This window comes from Varanus komodoensis, unplaced genomic scaffold (genome assembly GCF_004798865.1).
Source record: "Varanus komodoensis strain SLA01 unplaced genomic scaffold, ASM479886v1 scaffold49, whole genome shotgun sequence".
NCBI lineage: Eukaryota > Metazoa > Chordata > Lepidosauria > Squamata > Varanidae > Varanus > Varanus komodoensis.
The window spans coordinates 3,747,631-3,768,629 of NW_025336072.1; positions in this window are offsets into that span (position 1 = coordinate 3,747,631).

The window sequence follows — 20,999 nt, forward strand, 5'->3', positions numbered from 1 at the left end:
GATAGTCTTCCATACTGCATTCTTTACAGAGCCCATTAATTTCAGTGAATTAGTTTCAGAGCAAGTTAGTTAAACTTGTCTCACTGAAGTCACAGAGACTTGAATTAAATGCTGACTAACATCCTATTGATTTTGTCAGGATAAAATGAGCAAAGAGTTTGCTGTAATATGGCTGCTAAAAGCCTGACACTGCAAGAACAGCTTTAGACTTAAGATAGGATTCCTGATCTCATCAGGAGTCCATATTGCAAGTCTTGCTTCCCACCTACACCTTAGAAATACTAATGTCTTGTAAGGTTTTCCTTTGCAAGGAGGAGGCACACCTTGAACTAGCACCCTTCTCAAGCAAACAATCAATGCCTGTGCATCTTATCAACATGAGTGCTTATGCTCACAGAAAGAAAAATTCTAGAAAAGTATTTTACATCCTTGGGCTAGCAAATGGGCTCAGCTCCACCCCTCACCCCACCCCACCCCACCCCAAACATTAGGTTACTGTAAGAAAAATTATCTTTAGCACCATCATTTTTAAAAAAATTGTTGGTACAACACACACCCCATAGATCCCTTTCCTTGTAAAATTTGGGGCCTAATCAAAAATATTTGGCAACCCAGCAACGTGTACCCCCCCCAACAGCCCCACTTTCATCCATTACCCGCCCCCCATCATTCTGTTGTGGCACAGCCACCAGATGGTATACTCAGAATTCAGAAAAAAATCCCCCCCTTCACACATCACTGGAGAGAGGAAAACCGATGGCCAACACAAACAATAAATGCATGCACTCAATGCTGCTTCTAGAAGGCTTCCGGACCTTAAAAAATTTCCCCCAGCCTCTCACTGAGATTGTTTAAGGATCTTTTGTTTTAACCCAATCCCTCCCCAAGCAGAATTTTTCCTGAGGCAATATAAGCTTTGAACATTCAAAGAACCTTCAATATCTTGCCTCAGTTGCATAACCTTATTGTTCCCCCCTTCCTTTTTTTTTTTTTAGGCACCCCAAGATTTCCCTTTTAGAGTTTTCTAGATACTCCAGGACCCATCCAGAGAACCAGTGCAAGCCTGCCCCCCAACTTGTGACTGGAAGCAGCACTGCCCCGACTTCCCAAAGCACTTTGAACTCTGCATATGCTCAGAGGCACTTGTGTATGTGCTCCCTCTGCAGCACTCACAAAGTGATGGTACCTTCCTGCCAGAGCATTCCCCTTTTTCTTGGTTCTGTGGGGATGGCCAAGCCCACAGAGTCAAGAAATCCATAATTTTCAGCACACATTTCCCTGAATTCAGTTGGCCAGACCAAATCCAAAAAAAACCCCTGCAGTTGCTATCAAGATGCTCTTTGCAAACAAGGTAAACCAACCCTCTCCCTTTTTCATTTGTTTTTCCTTCTTTTCTTTACTCAAATGAAAAGAGTGTAACATGGCGCACTGCAACAGCAGGGGTTTGAACTTGATGGCCTTCATGGCCCCTCCCACCTCCTCCATTTTGTGCTTCCATGAAAAATTTTAGCAGTTGCATTCTTTACATATTTTCCCATTCTGTACCAAAACACTCAATCACCATTTATCCAAAGCTCTTAAAAAGCCCTCTCACACACCAAGCACCATGTACTTCCTTAAAGCAAGGAATTCCTGCACCTCACATACTCTCATTCCCACACAGCATACACAACATCCAGCAAAATTTTCCTTTTACCTTTTACTCTAACCCCACATTCCAAACAGTTGCATGTTCAACAGGTAGAGAAACCAAATCAGCCCAGAGAAAACCAAGACCATATTTACTACCTGCCTGGTAAGGTAGACTTATAACCGCAGTCCTTGCTTGAGAGGGAAAATGCAAGGCCTGTGCCCACAGGGCCTGCAACCACCACTCCCTCTATCACTGCCTCCAGATACAATCTTCACTCTGTTGAACTCCAGCCTGCCACTGTTCAGGCTGATTACTAAACACAATAATTCAATTTCTCAGATTTTTACCAACAAACTTCCTCAACACATAAAAGAAAAGCCTTACCTTCTGCATCGTTGCTCCCATTTTCCTTCCTTTTCATTTCTTTCTCTGGGAATCCCTTCAGGATTTCCTCCTCAAGAATTTCTCTTCCTGGCCTCCCCCCTTTTCTTTCTTACCACAATCCATCTGCCCTACCTGCCTCTAGCAGCAATCCTTCTGTTTACTTCCCTCTACTTTCACTTGCAACATCTCCTACAAAAAGTTACACCTCCCTTCCACTAGCACAAAACCACACCACATAATACTTTCCCTTTGCACATGTTTTCACCTGAACAAGTCTCACTTCCTTCTTTGCTTCTCTTTCCTACATGCACTTTCTGAATCTTCCTCAACAAATCTTCCAATGTCCTCACTTCCCATCCAATTGTCTTCCAATGTCCTCACTTCCCATCCACGGTCCAACATCCTACCCTGCCTTCCTTCACAAACTGATACTTCAGCAATATCTGATGGGCTGGATTTCCGGAATCCATATTTCCTTCAGCTTCTCCAGCCCCTCAGACGCAGTTTCATCTTTCTTTTGTTCCAAAATACCATCCCTTTAATCCCCTTAACCATATACTGACCATACACTTTAATAATTCCTAATTTCCCTTTCTGGAAGCCAGCACAGAGCATTCTCTGCTCTTGTGGGGTTCCCTCAAATCCTCACACCTCTAGCTGCCCACTGGATCAACTGGAATTCTCCACCAGGAAACAAAATACCAAAAAAACCCCCAAAACCAGCCTTAGTTCCTTTCCCAAAAAAACTGCTAGCCCCTATAACTTGTTTCCCTACCTCAACTTGACCTTTGGGCAGTTCTTTCCTAAAAGGCCCCACACTTTAAGACCAATTAGCAAGAATGCCCTATTAACCATGACTAATTATATTCTTTTTAAGGCAGGATTCCCATCCATCATACAAATACACAGTTTTACATTTTTTACCTTTTCCCAGTCCCCTAACCCAGAAATGATCCCAGAACTTTAACATCCTCCCCAGGAACTTTCAAGGAAAACATCTTTCCTTGGTCCCTTTACCCTTATAGGGTAATCACTTTCCCTCACATGAGAAATAAAGATTACTTACCTAAATTCAGATGCATCTATCAGGTTTCCTCCTTCCTCTGAGGTTCTGGGGTTCTTAGAAGTCTCTGCTGCTGGATTTTCAATTAGTCTTGGGTCTCTGATCGCCCTCATTTTGGCCAGAAAGCTGCCCATGGGGTTGCTGAAATTTCAGCAAAGTGCACCTCCTCCACAGTCACTCACCAAGCCAATGCCGGATCTAGGAGGATCCCAGACAAGCCCCAAATTGTTAGAAACACTCTTTCCCTTCCTTCAGAAGAGAAAATATTCCAAACGTGCAGAGTTCTTTTTGAAACTTTTTTGCAACAAAGTGAGCCATTTTGGTTTCCTTCCCATCATCCAGCTCAACTCAGCACAATGTTCACATCTCATTTTATGCCCTAGCCCCAGCCACTTCTCCTTTCCCCTCATTGGCTAGGATACCGGGAGTTTACAAACCCCCCCCCCTTAGGCTAAGGAATTTTCTTTGTTACCTTTCTTTTTATTCTTCATACTACCTTGTTTCAAACCATTCTTTCACACCTATCACTAGCATAAGGGGTAGGAAGGCCTTTAAGATCCAGATTGGGGCCCTGTGCTTATGCTAGTACAAAATAAAATATGTATCTCCTAGACATGGATTTAAGGAAACAACTGTTTTGGCTGCTACATATGAAAACTTCCTGGTTCGTTGTCCAAGGTTGGACAGATGTGACAAGTATGAAAAAAATCCTTTGAGAGTGTGCTGGGGGTGTACAATTAAAAAAACATTTACAGTATTTTCAGACATACAGGAAATACATGTGGCATGTAGGCAGCCCCCACCCCAAGGCACTACAAAGATGGAGTCTGTCCAAGATGCTTTTATATAAATTACATACACAGTTTGGAGGAGGGCTGGGGTATCAAGTAGGGGATCAGTTTCCTAAAGGCACATAAGAATGCAACAAAAAGGATGAACACAATACAGCAGAGAAGAACCTTCAATAAAGGCAGACATTAGCATGTCTAAGGTGTGCCCCAAAGGACAGGTCTTTCAGGATAGGGGCATTAGCATTTCTAAGGTGTACATGGGAAGAAAGACTTGTAACATGGATTCCTGATCAGATCAGGACTCCCATCTTAAGTCTAAAGCTGTTCTTACAGTGTCAGGCTTTAACAGCCATATTATGACAAACCTTTTGCTCAATTTGTTCTGAAAGATGCATGTCAGAAATGCTTTTGGAAAAGAATGTTTGTGATGCTATCAGGCTACATCATCCACCAGGTTCCTTTCCATCCTATAATCTGATGATTCTATGCAGTATATTTGCCCCTCCAAATGTTTCTGGCAAGGAGTTGTACACTTCTCAAATTCTACAAAACAGCAAACTATATATTTATGCTGAACAAACAATAGTGTTCTGCTATGTGATTAAGCACATTTGACCATTAAAACAATGACTTGGTATAGATAATAAGATTTATGGATGTGAAATATGAGCAGATAAATGTAATTAATTTGCAAGGCCTGTTTAGAATCAGATTCAGAAACAAGATGAATATATCATTCAATATATCATTCAAGTAATGTGATTCACTAGATAAATTATCTTACTATTATATTATTAATAATTCCATTGCAAACCCAGTCACCAAATTCTTTCCTTTGCTATGTATGCCATGGTTATTGAAAAATTTATTTATTTATTTAAAAATTTCTATGCCGCCCCATTTGCCGAAGCCTCGGGGCGGCTTACAAAACAACAGTTAAAATATAAAACACTAAAAATATAAAACACATTAACATTATAAAATAACGTAAAATAATGTAATGTAAATAATGTAATGTAAAAATATACTGTTTGAAAAGATGTGCTATAATAATGATTGATAGAAAACTTAATGTCAACCTTCTCTAACGGCTTTAATAATGTCCTTTATGGAAAATATTAAGATAATCCACTGAGATAAGGCCCAGGAAGCACTACCATTAGTGAATATGCCCCTGGCTTCACCTGGAATTAGTAGCAACAGCGATATTGTAGAGTCTACAGCACCATAACAGCTCTCACTGGAGGGAAAGCAAGCCACAGCGAAAACTGGAAATATATGCCAGCAGTCCTGACCTTCAGCTCAGACCTGACTGAATGTCTAGCAACCAACTGCCAAGATTACCCAGTTTAACAGACTTAAAAAGAGAGGATCACAGGAAAGAATACAGTGGTACCTTGGCTCATGAACTTAATCCACTCCAGGACTCTGGTCATGATCCAAATTGGTCGTGATCCAAGTTAAATTTCCCCATAAGGTTCAATGTAAATAAGGTTAATTCGTTCTGTAACAATTTTTTTTTAAATCAGAAAAATGTGAAACATAGTGACAAAGAACAACAAATATCGTGGCCATCTCCCCCCCCCCGCCCCCACAAGCACAAGCACAGCCATCTACCCCCACCCCCGCCAGCACGACCGAGATCACTCCTGTCATTCCTGCACGTGCCTGTCATCCCTGCATGCTGGGGTGGGGGAGAAGACATGGGCACACTGGGAGAGGGAGAGACGGGTGCAATCTCGGCCATCTCCCAAGTGGGGAGATGGCCACGATCATGCTGGGGGCAGGGGGGGAGATGGCCGAGATTGCGCCCATCTTTCCTGCAGAAGCATGCCCATGATCATGCACGTCTTCCCTGCATGAATGCAACTGCGATCCTGGCTATCTCCCCACTTGGGAAGTGGGGAGATGGCTGTGATCTTGGTCACCACCCAATGCGGAGTTTGCGACGCACGTCAAAATTTTCATGACATTTTTGTTCGCAAACCGATTTGGTTGTGAAGCAAGGCGGTTAGCCAAGGTACCACTGTATTAGCATACAAAGGCAAACACTCAGAAGTGCCCAGGATATGGGTATACAGATACAGAGCTGGTCCACGTTGCATGATTCAAGGCTTACACTTTTTTCTTCAAACAACTTGCTGCCACTCCTTCTGCACCTTGGCTGCCTGAGGTGATTGCTTCAGTTTGTCTAATCGTAGAGCTGGCCCTGTACAGAGGCAAACATTCCCCACATTTATTTTACTAGTCTGAGGTATTTCTGATGGCTCTCAGAAATATTACACAATATTTATAGAAACATACATTTGATTTCTGTACATAATTTGCAGAAATCAAGGAACAGCAGACGGCACTTCAAGAACTTAAGTTCTAATGTGAATAAATTTGCATTCTTCCTCTTTAGGGGAGGAAGAACTGATTATTTTTGAGGTTGACTAAATTCTCTGAAACTCACTTTGAGGCACATTTTGGCTCAATCCTCATTACACCTTTTTGTTCTTTTTCCTCATACAAACAGAAAGGGATGCATTTCTGTGCATTTTTTTTAAAGTATGCACTTTTCCTCAATGGGTTAAATGTGCATTTTTAAATGTGATCACCAATTTGGGACTGTGCAAATATTTCTTGAAAAAAATGCAATGGTTCACACTTGCATTCAGGGTAGGGCATGATTTGCAAACAGAAACAAGATTTTTTATTCATTTTTACTCATTTTTCTGGTGTGCGGGGGAGTGGAGGGACTTAAAAGTCCTGGGTGAGGATGCAAACAGCTACCAGATCGATCCTGCAAAGACTTATTCCAGAAAAGAATTGTGACTGAATTTTCCTTTTATAATGGCTACTGGTTTAATGGCTCAGATGCATCTGACTATACTATATATTCAAATATGTAAAAAAAAAAAAACCAAACCGTATGCATGAACAACAATCTGATTCATGTCTATGTACTGCCAGTTCCATCAAGTCTCTTAAAATGAATGGTCTATATTTTACCTATATGAACCTATATTTTACCTTGCTCATCTGATGATTGATGATAAGGTTTGTTTTGTGTAACAAATTATTTGGAAACCATAAAATTCTCAAGTATGTGTTTGAATTTTCTGTTTGTTTCTTATTCAATACGAATTTATCTTTGCTGGGGTAAACAGGTATGCAAACAGAGATGGTGTATGTATTGTTTCTTTTCTCTCTTTTATGAAACTGTATTTGAAAAGTACAGCAATATTTACTGCCAATATAGATTGGATTTTCTCAGAGCAATCATCCCTAAACTATGTATGAATTTCTGCCCTGCAGGGTTAAACAAAGAAGGTAATTAAATAAATGGTTCAAAGCAAAAACCAACTGATCTGAAAGAAATGACCACAGCTACATTTTTAGCTGTGCACATGGCAACTTACAGTTAAACAAGATTCTTTCTTTGGATTCCAGCATATGCTTGTGGTTTAGGATTTTCAAATGGTTGCTAATTTATTTTGTTACATTAATTAAGTCATCTGCTTTAGTTCAAAGGGCCTTATCAGAAATGTAAAAAAGTGTGCTAAATTTTCACAGAATCAAGCCTGGTAAAATCCTTTGAAACAATATGAATGACAGAGCTGCCTGTATCCATCATACATTCAATTACAACAGGTTATAAGTATGCCCACTGGATTCAGTGGGATTTATTCCCTAACATGTACCCTTATGATTACTACTTTAATCAATTTAGGGCACAAGGCTATGCCTGTTGAGAGAGAAGATACTCCTACTTTTCACAGCATGCTGCAAATTGTAGGACATTTTCCTGTTCACGCAGAGCTGTGCACCATAAATGCATCAGTTAATAAATGACTGAATATTAAACATATATCATAATTGGCAGAACTATAATTCAAGGACACATCTTTTTATTTCTGAGGCTGCATTGTGTCTGGTGTGCCTTTATAAGATGGTTTGAAAAAGAACATATTCAAGATACCCTCTGCTTTGAGCAATATGTAGGATATGTTTATTATCCCATCTTTTCTTCATTACATCAAGATAGCACCTATATTAAGCTGTTGGTAATATTATATAAATTTTGTTAATCAGTTAAGAGATGATTTACAGCTATCATGGATAGCCATCTGAGTGGCATGGTGTAAATTGGTGTCCAGCAACAGCAGGGGGTTGGTCCCGATGGCCTTCATGGGCCCTTCCAACTCTACTATTCTATGATACTATCAATTTGCTGTCAGTTGACAGTTAAAACACAATGCCTTCATTTCACAGGAGCTATACTATCCAGTCCAGCATTCTGTTCTTGCAGTGGTCAAGCAACTACTTATGGAAAGTGAACAGGCAGGGCAGAAGTACAATAGCACCCCCTTGGTCAAGTTCCCAGCAAATAGTTTACATAGACATACTACTTCTACAGGAGAATCCATAAAGGTCAATGGCCATGGAAAGCCTTATCCTCCATAAATTTGTTCGTATATAGCAAGACCATTCCTTATTCTATATTCTTCTTTGAATGATCTTGTCCTAGGTGGGAAAAGGACATGTCATTGTGGTGCTTTCATTATGGGACTATGCAGGTAGGATTACCTGAAACCTATGCTAATGTTGAGGTCCCTGCTAGCCAGGCGAAGACCCACCAAACCAAGTGCCAATGAGGTTCAGTCAGGCAGAGATTCGTTCAGTTTTCTTTATTCAGCTGAGCAAAGCAACTGGGTGTCTGCTCCCTACACGCAGGCAGGAAGTGACACACCCACATTCCTCCAACTGACCCTTCTTATACTTTTTACCTTCTTTCACTCAATCTCGCCCCATTGTTCCTTCACCCAATCTCCTCTCAGGGTCTGCCTGACCCTTTACCCAATCCCCTTGCGGGGTCTGTATGTCCACTGCATGCCTGACCTCGTGCCAGCACTTATCTATGTCCAATCCCCTCACAGGGGGAGCGTGATCACTGTGTGCCAGACCTTGCAGAGGGGGTCTTCTTCACTAACTCTTTATCTCACTTTATCAACATTCTTTTGCCTTGTTTTCCTCTCTAAGGCAAGCAGATTTACAAAAAGCAAATGGTGTTTGTTAAACTAATCAGGCTCCTTCACTAATGCAAGGCAAAATCCATTTTCTAGACTGTTTGCAGGCCCATAACCTCCGATGTGTTTACCGGTGTTGGGGACATAAATCGAGCAACTTGCTCCCAAGTCCGACTCAAGTTGTGTCAGCAGCTCAACTCAATCTCGACTTGGGAGCAACAAGCCAGGGACTTGACTCAACTCAAGTTTTCTGTTGTTTTTATGACCAAGTTATTTTTTGGCATGAGGTAGGCAGTGGGAAGGAGGATCAAGTGGTAGGGTTGGGGGGCATTATGATACAGGTAGTCCCCAGGTTACTTACTTATGAATGTGCAGATTGCCATAAACCCTATATGAACATCTCTAATGAAAAACCTTAAATATCTGTAGGGAACAATGCAATGTGTTTGGTAAAATATAATCAGTGGTCATGTAGTTCCCTAGAGATATTCATAGCTTTCTGTAGAGATAGAGAATACCTAGAGATATTAACAGGTTTTCATTCCACAGTGTCAGCTCAAGAGAACCCAAGACAGTGTGTTTTGGGTTATGTATACAGTCTCAAGGATGAATCAGAACCATGGCAAAATGATTTCTGGGAAGGACAGAAGTAGAGATGCCCAGATGATTTCTCCCTACTCCATTGTTGTTGCTGCTGCTGTTGTTCTAAAGCTTAAAATCCTGTTTTTATTCATTATTTCCTAATCCATGAGGTAACATTAAGCCTAACGTTAACTGATGATGATGGAGATGGACCTGGTGCTGGAGAGTCAGGGTTTGACTGTGCAGCGGGGGGGGGGGGGGTACCACTGGAATTACTTTCTTGAAGTAGGCCTCAAGAGTTGTTTGTACAGCCATTTTCTTTTTCTCACCATAAATTCTGTTATTCCAGCAGAGAGCCTGGATACATTGGCAAATGCTAAAGGGGAACTAGGTCAATATTAGTATGCCCATACCACAGATGGGGAAATGAAGCTGGATTGACAGCAGAGAGAGAACCAGAACCTGTCTGAGTAGAATGTGGCAGGCTTGAACTCTTCCAAAGTAGCCAACAGGACTGCAGGAAGGAAGGAAGGAAGGAAGGAAGGAAGGAAGGAAGGAAGGAAGGAAGGAAGGAAGGAAGGAAGAGTTCTGATTATGTTCTCCATTTTGTTTTAGGTTTGGTTTTGTTGGGAACTGTGGCATTTTATTTTTCTGATGGTTTATTGTAAATTAGCAGAGCAACTCAGAAATATATTTAGATAATGAAAAGAACAAATATACTGTACTTTCAAGTGCTCAGAATGCTTCATATTCATGACTGGCTATGCAAAAATGATAGTAAGCTAGCTTAACTCTATAAGACCCTGATTTGAAAGAACATTCTAAACTGCTTCAGGAACTATTTCTTTTGTCTTTTATGATACTGTATACTTGCAAACATACATACAAATTCTCTTCAGTACCTGTAGTTACTTTATTATTACTGCATTATTATCATTCTTGCAACACTGTATTTTGTTTAAGATGTTTTAGTGAATATGGAAGTGTTTTATATGCATAGAAAGGTAAAATATATGCATATACTAAGACAAACATCTGGCTTACGCATGTGATCTGACTTACATACAAATTCAACTTGAGGATGTTCTCAGGAATGGCACTTGTCCATAACCTGGGTACTACCTGTATAGTGGGAAGGCTTCAGCTCTTTTTGGTGTACTTTGCTCTCCTCTGCAGGAAGTGCAACACCACTTCTCCTACCTGCTGCCCCTGCTTTGCTCCCATGCCTTTCCAGGGAGAACAATTGTGCCAGAATGGAGGCCAATTGTGTCAAGAACATTGTTTTTCTAAGTTGCAATCTTGATAAATTCAAAGAACAGAACAGCTTTGTTTAAATAAATCATGGTTGGAGTAAAGGACTTCAACACATCACTGAGAGAAGTGCAGACGGGAATGTGGGGGGAGGTTGCAACTATCCCACCACCACTTCCCTTTTTCTGTTAAAAGGACTCGGGAAGAGACTTGAGACTTAACTTGAAAATTTCTTGCAATGACTTGAGACTTGGATTTGAAAGTAAAGTCTTGAGACTTGACTCGTGACTTGGAGTAAAGGACTTGAACACATCACAGGCATTTATACTCACATGCCTTTGCTGTGATAGTTAGCAGCCATCACTAAATCTTGTGGAAACAAACACAGTAGTTTAACAATACAGTGTGTGAAGAAATACTTTATCTGTCCTGAATTAAACTCCAGTGGGTCTGTAGCCAGAAGTTGGCCAATGGGCTGTGCCCTAAATTTTCTCACCCAGCTTTTTCTTTTTTTTACAAACTAATAATTTTTTTAAAAATTACAGCTTTCTTTTTAAAGGCTTACAACCAGATGAGCTGCCCTCCCTACTTTTTTTGCTTTCCTGCATCATGAATTTTAGACTAGCTATGAGTAGGAATATGAGAGGGAGAAAAATGTTTCTATATCCCTTTTCTTCATGTCATGCATACATTTATATGCCTGTATCATGATCCCCCTCACTTGTCTTTTTTCTTACCTAAAGAGTTCAGGTGTGCCCATCTTTCCAAATAGGAAAGCTGCTCCAGCACCTTGACAATCTGGCTGACCTTTTTCTCCTTTTCCAGCTCTGCAGTCTGTTTTTTGAGGTGCAAATCTGTGGTTGGTGGCTAATGACTAATTATTAATAGGTCATAGTAGGTTATATATTTTATGCATATACCTCTGCTCTCTGAAAGAAGGACATTTCCAGCAGTGGTGCTATTATTATGGAACTCTTACCCAGGGAGACTTGCCTGGATAAGAATTCCACAATAAAGGTATCACAGCTTTGCAAGTAAAAGATATTTTTTAAATGTTCCCAGTCCTTTAATCTTTGATGTATTTTCCACACCCACCCACCTTTCCTGTGATTGTTTTCAGCAGTGCTTTTCTGTATGTTGTTATTGTGTTATATTGTGCTTTTATTATTTTTAGACCCTTTGGAAATTTTAAATTGAAACTGAATTAGAAATGTTTGGAATAAAATAAAATAGTTTTCCACAATTAAAAACAACCTGCAACATTCTCTGCTCCTTAAAGAATCTGTATTAGAAAATTAATTACATTTTGCTGTGGTTTGACTCATTCTTTTCTAAGTTTTTAGTTATCGGACTTCAACAGAAAGAACTTGCAAACTTTAAAAAAAGTTTTGAAACTTAAATATTTTTCCATGTTAATTATCTTCATTGCTGTTAAAGTTTGCCTGGAAACTAAGATACCAATATATTATCTGGAAGTGATTAATACTGAAGAGGTTTACAAAATTAATAAACCTAGATCAACTAGCTACTAGATCAACTAGTTAATTTAAAAATGAAGTCACTTAAGAGATTTGTCAAAAGCAGTTCTAAATAAAGTTATAGTGCCTAAAATGTGCTTTTATGGTAGTTTAAATATGTGAATAGTTGAATATGTGGCATAATAGTTACATATTTTTCCAAAGTATATCTGATCTGTAATTCAAATGATGAAAATGACCCATAGTCTTAGGGCAAAACCATTAAGACTAACAAGCCTTGTCAATATGTAAGTGTGTGTTGTTTGCCAAAGGCATACACACATGTGTCCCCCAACTCCAAGGCATGCATCACATGTTGCCCTTGGGGCCGAAAATTTTTTGCACACCTCAGAGCTCCTATTCAAACCCATGAGCCTCTGTTAAATGCCAGGAATGTGAAACAAGCTATGCACATCCAGATGCACTTGAAATGGGATGCAAGGTACTCTGCATCGCACTGTCACCCCTGAAGTGTGTGAATGACATCAGAATTAGTTTATTAATTATTACATGTTACATCTGTAAAGACTAGATTTTCCCACAGTGCACCAAGACCCAATGTGTTTGTTTATTTATTTAAAACATTTCTATGTTTTATTTATTTAAAACATTTCTATGCAAATTTATTGTTTGATTAATCTGTATCATTCCTGTGCCAGCTTCACTCCATGGGCAGGAAGTGTTGCAAGTGTTGTGAGGGTGAACAGTCAGAAATATATTGTGTTCACGCATCTGTATCACATGCACCATATATCACAAAGTACAGATGCTTCACACAGATCAAGATATTAGCACAACACACTGCTGCATGCACAGCAAAATACAAAATGAAATGATAATTAAAAAGTGTTCTTCTTCTTTTAGAAGGGGTGCAGTAACCACAGATTTAGGACGATCTGACATCCTGTCTTCTCAACCATTGCTATGACAGAACCTAACTTTTCCCAGTTGGCTTTCATCTGCCAGAATGGGCACAAACTTGTGCTAGTGGCTTGCAGAACCCTTTAGAATCTTTTTGGAAATGCAGACAATATCAATTGTGGCTGATCCAAATGCAGGGCAGCAGAATTTTTTTATACAAAGAAGTTGTATCATTTGCCTAGATTCTAAGATTCTCTTCAGAGGTCCTTCTCTGAGTGATCCTGCAAAAAGATGAGACAGTTGGCTTTTAAGGACAAGGCCTTTTCAATGGTGGCACCCAAGCTGCTGAATTCCCTCCCAAGTCTCACCTGGCATTTTCAGCATCAGGTGAAGATTCTTCTTTACCCCAGGATTTTTAATCCTTCTGTTTTAAAAATGGAACCGCATCCAATGCTGCCCTCATGCCAGCAGAACCCATTGCTGGCACAATAAGAAATCAGAAGATCCTGAAGCAACCTGAAACAAGTCAAAATGCTGGGCTGGTAAGTAGAGCTTGTGGAAAGAAGATAAGTTGACTTTTCATGTTCAGGAAGTTAGTGTTTCCATTTATTCCTGCATCTGTGTCCAAAGTGCCAGTTTTTGTTCTACTTGTGGTGGGTTCCCCTACTACAACAGAATCATCAAGAGCAGAGTAGCAGTACTAGAAATACAGGATGTCAGTGTGTTGTTTGGCCCTCTTTACTCTGCTTCTAGATTTTACTCTGGTTTTCCCTTTGGTTTTAAACTTTTAAAACCAAACAAATAAACACTGGAGTCTTTCTGCCCACAAGACAAGCATACATGAGCACTTTTATCTGTGAAGTAGAAAATTATCAGTATGAAGAATGTATGAAGTGTCATTACTGTCTGTGATGTAGCAGAAAGGCCTCTAGTTCATATTTATAAATTGCCCTACAGAGCCAGTTTTCACAAGATCTCAGTGATATTGATTTATGTGCTTACTTATTTTAAAGTACTTACATTGTGTTTTTCATTATCCACATTCAAGGCTTACAAATGAGAGCCATAACACACGCATATACAAACACCACACAGATCCGCAGACCAGGAGATAAAGGTGATCACTGGCTATCTTGCAATTATTTGAAGAAGGCAGTATCACTGTTTTTTCTGTCATAACTCTTGTCAGTATTTTTTTTTTTTTTGCATTAGGAGATTTGAAGAATGATAAGAAAGAATACACTTTCCTTCTGATATTCCACAGTGAATATTGCCAAAAAAAACTACTTAAACTTTCTGGTGTAAAATAGCATTTACTGAAAACAATGATTTTCAGAAAGAACTGGGTGCCCGTGTATTCAGTTAACAGGATTTTTAATAAAAGTGGAACATATGATTCAAAAGCTATTATTTAGAAATTTGCTTTAGAAATGAACGTCTTTCTATTTGACTATGCTAGATTTGTTAAGTATGAAGTCAGTAAATTCTCTCAAAGTTATCCACTACCAAAAAAGCAAGAACAGTGCAAGAATTGTAGCTTTCACTCCCTGAAGGTCCCAATTGTGTTCAATGCCTGAAGGCCTGAGTTTCCAAAATAATATTTTAGGCATCTTTGATGTAACACCTAATTTTTCTAAAAGCCTCCTTTTGGGAGGGATTATACTTGCCAGGAGTAAATAGTCTCAAGGGATATCTGATGGAAGCATGATGAAAATTAGACTTCTTCAAAGATAAAAGAGATGAAGCAACAAAAGAATTGTGCACAATCTTTGGAACAGATCAAGAAGGCTTCCTCAACATATAACCCACTGTGCTATTTTGAAGCAAGTATCAAGGCAAAAACAAGTGATTTTAATTTTGACATGAAAAGCAAAACTACAGTATCTTGCTAGTAGGCAGCTTCTGGCTTTTTAAGGTGAACAATGGGGCATGAAACAACTTACATCTATTGCTGGCATGCATATTCATGAAGTCAAGCCAAATATATATTGCTTTAAAAAATGGCTTAATTGAAAAGTCAACTTGCAAGAACACAGTTTTCTTCTCAAAGCAGTTTGTGGTGAGAATGACCTATTAAAATATATTGCTTTGCTTTAAAAACTTCAATCAGTTTCTGCTGTAGGACAAAGAGCTGCCAGAGAACAAAAACGGGAAATATGCCTGTCAAAAATTGGCACAGTCTAGTAAAAGTCTGAGACCCATTGACATTAAAGAATTTATTTATTTATTTATTTATTTATTTATTTATTTATTTAATGCTACCCAATAGCTGATGCTCTCTGTGCTGTTTAGAACAGTCCATAAAAATACAACAAAATACCATACCTTTTCTTCAAAGTAAAACACAAATTAAATCAAATTTAAAACAGCAAAAATGGAATATGATAAAGAATAGATCTGTAAAACACCTGGGAGGAGGAGTTCCCCCAAGCTCTTAAATAACCCGATGTCTTTCAATGTCTCAGCATAGAAGGCCATCTTTTAAAGGTGCCAAAAGGACAAGGTTGGCACCAGATGGGCCTCCATGAGGAGATCATTCCATAACTCGGTGAAGAGGCTGTGACTGAGAAGGCCCTCCCTCTGGTTGCTGCTCTCCAAGCCTTCCTCAGAGTTGGTTCTTGAAGGAAGGCCCTCAGTTCACAGTTAAATACTTTTGGTATGCATTGATTGCTCCGAACTTGTTTAAAACTCTTTCCCAGTAAGTTTTTTCTTATCATCCTCTTAGCCTGTTGAAAAAATATTGCCAGGAGCTGACTCATTGCCTTTGCTTCTGGACTGTCCGTAACTTGTTGGGATGTGGCCCTTGCTTGTTTCTGATTTCTGCCTTCCTTTCTGGAACTGCCATGTCTTGTTGGTATCTGATCTTGCTTGTTCCTGGCGTTGTCTCTGCCTTCAACTCTGAACCTGCCATGCCTTGCTGAACTTGTGACCCTTGCTTGTTACTGACTTCAACTTTGCCTTTGGCCCAACTGGATCAGTGCAAGATCTCCATCACCCTTTGTCCTGGCAACACAGATACCTGCCACTTACTTCTTGAACCTGAAAAATATGTTGAAATTCAACTTTTCCTATTCTGTTCCTAGAATATCTAGCCTTAGTCACACATGCTTTATTACCTTCTGTTTGGATTGCTGTATCATACTCTATGAGGGCTGATCTTTGGACATTGCTTGGAAACTGGAGCTGGTACAGAATGATGTATCGGACTGTTAATGGTGGTGGTGGTGGGGATCACCAGGAGCATGTAACCACTTTGTTACATTAACTTCACTGGCTACAAGTCTGTTTAGGGGAGAATTCGAAGTGCTAGTCTGGTTTCTATACAGCTTGGAAACAGACTTGAAAAACCTTCTCCCTTATGAGCCTGCCCAGATTTCCAGATCCTTGGGAAAGGCCCTTCTTGGAGTACTCCTGGTTCAAGAGGTGTGTTTAGTTGAAACAAAAGAGAAAGACTTCCTGCTGGCCCTGGCTTTGAAACGTCCTGCCAAGGGGAACTATGTTGGTTCTTTCTCTGTTCTCCCTCCACCAATGGGCATAGACCAGGGGTCTCAAACTCGAGGCCGGCGGGCCAATTGCCGGGACGGGCGGGGCACGGGGGAGGGGCCCTGTGGCCTTCAAAGTGCCGGCGGCGCCCGGGCCAGCTGCGGGATGAGCGGCCCACCCCCACCGCCGTGGTGGAATACTTGATGCGGCCCAGCCTCACCCTGACTCTACTTCCAGCGGCCCCCAGGTAAGTTGAGTTTGAGACCCCTGGCATAGACCATTTAATTCTGACAGACCTTTGATGTGTAAGCTGTCTGTTGGGTTAGGTGCTGTTTTCTTATCCTATTGTTGTTTTTAATTGTTCTAAAAGCATTTGTTTTATGATTGTTTTAACTATTTTTAAATAGTCCTTATTATGGTTAGCATTCTGGAACACCTTGGTGAAAAAGTGAAATATGAACTAAATAACCCAATGCCCTTATAGGCCCCTTTAGTCACAAGGCAAACAGAAGTAGGAAAAGGAGTATTTTGATCAGGGATAAAGTGTAAACAGAAAGAAGAAACATGCCTTCCAGTGGCACCACTCTTGATCCTCTACAGCTTCATTTCATACTTAAAAAGGTTGATAGACCAATAACACACTCTCAAAGCACATAGAATTTGACCCCAGTAAGTTAATGGAAAGACATTTATAATCAATGGCCTTGGAATAGATTTTATTTGCATAACTGTATAGATGAAAAAGGGGATGTAAACCAGTAAGCCAGTGTGGTGCAGAGGTTAAGGGTGCTGGGCTGAGTCTCTGGGGACCCAGCTCTAAACCTCATTCAGCTCGCTGGATACCTATAGGCCAGACATTCACTCTCAACTTACTTCACAAGCTTGTTGTAGGGAAAATGGAGATGAGCAGAATTATGTATACTGCCTTGAGCTCCTTAAGAGGAAGGGCAGTTTTTATAAATGATTTTATGAATGATTAACCCAAACTCTCTGAGATCTGTGCATCTGTCTATTGCTTGCACTGTGCAATACCAACCATGACTGCAGCAGCAGAGCCTTCTTCATGCAGGCAACCTTGGCCTAATAGCAGAGTTTATGTCAGTAACTCCACACTGTAATTCTGGGTATCCTTTCCTATGCTGCCACCTCAAAATTGTAATCATTTCGCCTTGTTTTCTATATACTTTATAGCCCTAAACATGGCACAAAATAGTTGAACTAAGTATTATTCATTAAAATGAATAATGCAGCATCTGTAGAGATAGAAATCATTCCTCTCAGCCTACCTGGACAAAACTGGTTCTTAAGTATTAACGTGTTTTAAACCGCTGTGCTGCTGGGCTGATAGATCGAAAGGTTGCTGGTTCGAATCTGCACAATGAGGTAAGTTCCCGTTGCTCCGTCCCAGCTCCTGCCAACCTTGCAGTTCGAAAGCATGCAAATGCAAGTAGATAAAAAGGTACCACTTCGGTGGGCAGGTAACAGTGTTCCGTGCACTTCGATGTTTAGTCATGCCGGCCACATGACCACAGAGACTGTCTGTGGACAAACGCTGGCTCCCTCGGCTAGGAAATGGAGATGAGCACCGCCCCCAAGAGTCAGGCATGACTGGACATAACGTCAAGGAGAAACCTTTACCTTTACTTTTTATGGGCACATAGACAGCTAAGTCAAAAAGCATGAAATTTCTTATCTGAATAAATGCAAGCATCAAAAATGCACTGTTTAAACAAGTCAGCAGAGGAGTTTACTGCACATTCTAAACATTTTAGTTTTGTATCCGCTTATTAGAGTGAAAGTGGTTGATGCATGTCAAACTTTTCCTGTGAAGTTTTTAAAAATATGTGGTGCCACTGTTGCCAGGAAAGTGTGAGTAAGCAAATACACAAAGCAGCAAACATATCTCTACAGAGTCCAATTTATTAGCAAAGTAGAGTCAGATGACATTTAGAGGTAAAGGTACAAGATGCCATGCAAAATGAGGAGATGCTTCTATGAAAAATGTTTCAAAGAAAAAAAACAGTTTTGATTTCATACACAACTTTCTGGGAGCAAGAATATTTGTTACGAAAGCCTTTGCTTGGCTCAACTTTAGGATACACTTTCTAACAGGGGCTCAGCAACAGAACAGACTTGCATGGGAGGTAGTGAGTTCTCCTTTGTGGGAGGTGTTTAAGCAGAGGCTGGATGGCCATCCATCCAAGATGCTGTGCCTTCATCCTGTGTGGCAGAGTCTGCATTGAGCAGGGGGTTGGGCTAAATGATCTCCAAGATACCCTCCAGCTATGTTTCTATGACAGAGGCAAGAGCCACCAACCACACACTGAGTTGCAGCAAGAATGTGCCTTGCCTACTTGCAGATGTCTGCATCTGTGGCTCATCTACACAATCAGAGAGCTGAGATGCAATTATCTCTGCATTGTACTTATAATGCCTTTTCTTGTTAACAAACACAAAATGACCAAAACAGACTGTTTCTGTTTTAAACATATTGAATTAGATCCCCGTTATATTTTATGCCTTACTGAAACCTTGCAAGCAGTCGTAACTTCCCAGTGATTTCAGTGGAGACTTAGTCTGGAGCCAATATCATTTGGACAACTTCACTTACCCAGATGATCTGGACTGCAGGCTTAAACAACTTTTAAGTCCTTGCAGAGTCTCTTATTCTTGTCCCTCTGTTTTGTCCTTCCAGATTTTAAAAACCTTTGCCTTCTTGTCCAGTGAGTATGTAAATGCATATCTCTCTGTTGCCATAATGTTACCTACTTTGATGGCTTTATTTATTTATTTATTTATTTATTTATTTATTATTCATTAGATTTCTAACCTGCCCCACTAGCCACATGACATTGCTGAGATCAGTTAAATATCTCTGTTTTCTGGCCTCATTTTTAATGCCAAATTTATGTTCTAAACACCAAGGCTGGCTCTACTATGAGGGAGAGACAGGTGGTAGTCTTAGGTGGTAGATATTGTGTGGAGGGCAGCAATGGTGGACTCCAGGCCAGTGGCTTCTCTGTGTGGAATGAGAGAAGGGCACCCTTTTGTCTTTGCAATCTTATGCCTGCCTATCAGGGATCAAGCCCCATTAAAAATTTGGTGTGAATTCTAGCTACATTATATGAATATGTCATAATAATGTATGACATACTCTGTTTGCAAAAGTTTGTCCTATTGTTGTCAAAGGCATCATGCTGCTTCAGTATTAATACTATCCAGCATGTATAATTTTGTCTTTAGACTTAAGAAAGCTAGTTTAAAATCCCTGTCCACATAGGAACTTATTAGGTGCTTAGATGGTTAAATAATAACTTTTTGCATACATACATTCTACAAACCAATGTTGTTCTTACTCTGCCCCGGAGCAGAGCCAGTTGATGTAAGGGGTGTGGGAAAAGAGCATGCAGTCTATGCTAATCATGACAGTTGAAAGTTTTGTGTGATAGTGGAGTGCTGTAGGGAAAAACTAAGGGGCATAAGCAACACACCAGGTAGAGTTTGAGAGGGCTTCAGTTCCAACTCCTGAAGTATGAAATAATGACATGAGGGAGCGCTCTAAGAAAGAATGAGAAAACTAGAAAAGCTATAGAAATCAGTGTAAGGAACTATCAGCATTCACAATGTTTATGATTGTGCAAGAAGAAATATACCGTATTTTTGCTCTGTAAGATGCACTTTTTTCCCTGTCAAAAGTAAGGGGAAATGTCTGTGCATCTTATAGAGCGAATATGTGTGTGCAGTAAGTCTGTCAGATGTGCAGCCCATGCGGAAGTGATGGGGAATGTGCCTGTGATTATGTGCCCATTTGATTCAGAATATTTTTTTTCTTGTTTTCCTCCTCTAAAAACTAGGTGCGTCTTACGGTCAGGCGTGTCTTATAGAGCAAAAAATACGGTAATCTCACAGAAAACCCTGCCTCTGATGCTAATGCCCATCAGTAGATGATTAGGGAATCCAGTTCCTAATAACATTACAGCCATCTCTTAAATTCACAGTGAAGTACATTTTATTACAGCAGTTTCTTCTAAATAAACACTTTCCATTAAAAATGCTGTTTCTATATATTCTTTCTAAAGAAAACAGCTATCATCTCAGAGGCATTGTGTAAGGACACAGGATGCAGTCTTTATACATGGTAATTTAGAGCAATCTTCAGAAAGCAGAAGAATATTCTGAATGTCCAGTTAAAAGCATACATGGAATAACATAAAATGGATAATTCACATGGTCTTAGGGACCAAGAGCAGAAAGAGGCTACTGCATCCATATGAGGGCAACTTTGAGGGTGAGGGGAAGAAGAGGTAGATCATTTTACATGTCAAGGGAAAGACTACCTTGTTAACTGTAGATCATTATTCCAATTTGGGGAATGAATCCACTGCCTGTTACCAATCTGTAAACAGTCACAAGGATGTTAAG